This window comes from Schistocerca piceifrons, chromosome 8, assembly GCF_021461385.2.
Source record: "Schistocerca piceifrons isolate TAMUIC-IGC-003096 chromosome 8, iqSchPice1.1, whole genome shotgun sequence".
Classification (NCBI taxonomy): domain Eukaryota; kingdom Metazoa; phylum Arthropoda; class Insecta; order Orthoptera; family Acrididae; genus Schistocerca; species Schistocerca piceifrons.
The window spans coordinates 105103824-105108187 of NC_060145.1; the positions used below are offsets into that span (position 1 = coordinate 105103824).

The window sequence follows — 4364 nt, forward strand, 5'->3', positions numbered from 1 at the left end:
TTAGAGAGGCCCTCTGCATCGTGGGAGGTTTACCATTGAAATTCTGACAGAGTGCGTTACGGGAGGAGTCGGACAACATATTGATTCTTCGTAAATGCCACTCAGTCTTCAGGCCACAAGTGGCCCATCGGGACCATCCGACCACCGTGCCATCCTCAGCTGAGGATGCGGACAGGAGGGGCGTGTGGTCAGCACACCGCTCTCCCGATCGTTACGATGGTTTTCTGTGACCGGAGCCGCTACTATTCGGTCGAATAGCTCCTCAATTGGCATCACGAGGCTGAGTGCACCCAGAAAAATGGCAACAGCTCATGGCGGCCCGAATGGTCACCCATCCAAGTGCTGGCCACGTCCGACAGCGCTTAACTTCGGTGATCCGACAGGAACCGGTGTATCCACTGCGGCAAGGCCGTTGCCTTCTTCGTAAATTAATTTCCTGAAATTGCTACACTGAGAAAATACGAATATTTTTCGATAGCCGTTCATCCCACACCCCACTCGTGAATGGAAGAGGGAACAGTTCGATGGTAGGGTGAGGTATGTGTGTTTGTGGGGGGGGGGGGGGGAGGATGGAGGAGGAGTACTAGGAGTACCGTCTGTAGGATTATACAGGAAGATTTTGCTGAACATTGCGGCGCAAGGGACGGTCGCACAGGACAGAGAGGCTTGGACAGTATGTGTGCGACGGACGCACGGTCGCGGGAACGACTTGGAGATTGGAGCAGTTTTGCGCGTGGTAGCGGAAGATAGAAATATTTCGTAGTGCCGATCTGCGCACTCATGCAATTTCTGTGGCCTCTGCAGTGAAGACGTAGTATGCGTTTGGAAGTAAATATCTTTCGAGCTATGTTGTTGTTCATAACTAATTACGTGAAGTAGGAATCTATTGTGCCCCCGTTATTCAACTTATATATTACTTAATTGTTGGACCATCAACACCAATAAGTGTTTTGCATTCTAAAAGGTACTTCTGCTATCGTACTCATCATTTAAAGTCGTTAAGATAGTACCTGCAGATTTCATTTAATTGCAATCTTTCGTTTATAAATCACTATGTTGCATTAAAAATTCACAATTGCCGAGTGATAGGAACCTTCGACTATTTGATTCATGTGTCTACTCATATTGTATACTTTAGACTCAGCAGTAGTTGGCTTGTAACGTGGCAACTAGTATCCCAGTCCCTAGACAATGAAACCAACCAAAACTTTTAATATTTCAACTCTGAGTCAGAGGGTACGTAGTTTAATATGAAAGCCCGCAACCTGCTGCCATTCACGGACTTCATGTGCCCAACCAACGATGGAAATTTTACGAACGACAGTGTGCAACGTCACTGGGTCACAACTGTTCGCGATTGGTTTGAAGATCATTCTGGGCGATTCGAGCTAATGATCTGGCCTCCCAGTTCGCCAGACGTGGTACATAATCGACAGGTTAGTGACTGCAAAAAATTCTGCTCCGGCAGCACTTTAGCTGGAAGTCTATAGCAGCAGCCTGGTTCAGTATTTCTGTATGGGACTTTCAACGATCAGTTGAGTCTATGCCACGTTGAGTTTCTGCACAACGCTGGGCAAATGGATGTCCGAAAAAGTGTTAGGCGGTATCCCATCACTTTCGTCACCTCACTTTGCTTGGTAAGGCACCCGACCTGGCGGTGATAATCAATCGTAGATAATCCGTCCGACAAGGGTTTTTGAAGTCATTTCTTTCACGAGCTGCGACATGGTAACGAATGGAACAGCGACCCAAATATGTAGAATAAATTTCTTATATTTCACGTCTATAGTAACATATAAAAAATCTGTGACCACAGACGTGAAATTAAAAAAAAATATTCTTATTTCTTTCGCGCACCATCTACATTTCCCTAGGGCTCTTCCAATGGATCCCGGCATTTTGTTATCGTGCAATTACTTTTATGTAGTTATTCTAGGTTAGTTCACTCTCGGCTAAATATTACTCATGTGGTCAGAAATAAGAAACTTAACTATCGATTGTCGTCTTGTCAAAGATAACCCGTCTAGCGATTCTGCAGAGCTACTGTCCATATGTCGCTAAGTTTCATTGCTTTCCTCTTTCCTATCAACATTACCCTGATGCTTATAAATTTCAATGACTTCTCTACATGGTGGTGGATAGTAATTTGACCTTGTGGATACAATTTCTGTTTTCAAAAACTTCACTTTCCAGACTGAATAGCACGCTCTGTTACAGCTGATTTCACTATTTTTCCTGTTCGACAAAGACTTTTGTGCTCTTTTAGCCGTGTATTTACACTCCTCTTGGTAGTTCCACTATAAACTTTACCACACGTACACGGCATTTTTTGTATACACCACATGTCGACAGAGGAGGGCGTTTATCCTTCACAGATCGGAGTACTTGACTTATTTTCTTTGTTGGTGTAAAGTGTTATGTTTCTGTAAAATCTTACTGATATGATCCTTTACCTTTTTAATATAAGGGTGAGAAACTACATTTTTTCGTCATTGTGGTTCATCCGTGTCCATCGGTCTTCTGTTCATTGGTCGCAGAATTATCTTTACTTCTTTTCCTGAGTAGCCATTTTTCTCGAAAGCCTTCTTGACATGGTTTATTTCAACGTCCAGGTATTTCGATGTGCATATCCGTTCGGTTCTATCCACAAGACTTCTAATGACAGCCCTGTTTGATTGTGGATGGTCAATGGAGTTTTTGCAAATATCTGTCCGTATGTGTTACTTTTCGAAAAACTTTATGTTCCAAACTTCCATCGGACTGTCTCATAACTAAAACATCCAAGAAAGATATTCTGTTATCATTTTCCATTCCCATGGTGAACTGGATTTTGGGATTAATTTTATTTAAATGATCAAATAACTCGTCTAAAGGCTTTCTACCATGGGACAAAACCACAAATGCGTCATCTACAAAACGATACCAGCTTTGTCCAGAATTGTTCAAATTTCTCCGTATAGAAATTAGCGATCGCAAGACGTAACGGGTTACCCGTTGCTACACCATCAAGTTGCTCATAAATTTCATCGTCCCAATGGAAATGACTCGAAGTAAGGCAATGTTTTTAATGAGGAGAATCTCCTGCAAAATGCTGTAGCAGAGCATGCTCTTCAGTCAGCAAACCACGAAGTGAAGATTTTGGAAGCAGAAATTTTATCTACAACGTCAAATTATTATGCACTACTATGTAGAGAAGCCATTGAAATTTATAAGCATCAAGATAATTTTATTAGGTAAGAGGACGCAATGAAACTTAGCCACATATGGACAGTAGCTCTGTCGAATTGCTGGACAGTTTTATCTTTGACAAGACGACAATCTATAGTTAAGTTTTATGTCTGACAAGGACTCTCTCTGCTCACCATGAGTTACTCTGACCACACCCCCTTTCCTACAGTATTTTATGTCGCTCTCGGACGTCTGGCCGGTCAATCGGAAAGACAGCTTCTGAGGATATCCAGCGCAGTCCTGGACGAAACGTCAGGAACAGAAGAGATTCTTTGAGCACGATTTTACATCCCGAAATGTTTAGCAGCAGCTATGTCATCCCGTCGTGAAAGCCTTCATTCTATGTTTCTGACCACCCTACGTATCCGATTTGTATTTCAACGAATTCATGTTAATTCCATAGGCTGCTTGCTGTGAATAACACTTTATTGACAGCTGGCGTCGCTAGGAACTTCAATTTTCTCGTCGACTTACACAACAGAAAGAATACCACAAGAAAAGATGCATTTGTACAACCTTCTTGATATAAATCACACCACCAATATGCATAAATTACGTATAGGTACTCAGCTAAAACTACATACTCCTCAAACATCGAATCTAATTAATAACACTTGTCTTGGTGAAGGAAATTTACATGAAAACCTGAAAGAAGCTACTGTTCAGAGGTCAGCATGTTGTTGTGCTTCACCACATACGTATTGAAAACAAACCTACTCGCTTAGCGTTAAACAAACCATGATCTTTTCTGAAATGGAAATGAAACACTCGTCTAAAAAAACTGGTCTGTACGCAGCAGACACGATACATTTATACAAAATAGTGAAATAATTTCTGTGCTGCTATCATATGTTCTCCACATTACATATCGACATACGCCTGCCGTAGGTGTAGAAAGCACATCGATACGTTTAACTTCTGGAAATGAAGCTTCTTTTGTGAAACGTGGCAACAGTAACGTTACGAATACGTACATTTCAATGTCACAGAACCCAACGTATGATGCTATATGATCACTTGCATATAGTGAGAGGATGAATATGTTTCACAGTTCATGTGAAACGTAATAACCGATAAAAAAAACCACACGGCTTAAAATAAGCGGAACTAAACATTCAGTCATTGGAGTTACATGT

The 4364-nt window shown here is 41.8% G+C and overlaps 1 pseudogene; it reads right to left on the reverse strand.

Moving 5' to 3' along the window:
* Positions 1-299: 299 nt before the first annotated feature.
* LOC124712621 lies at positions 300-417 on the reverse strand (annotated as a pseudogene).
* Between the last annotated feature and the right edge of the window lie 3947 nt (positions 418-4364).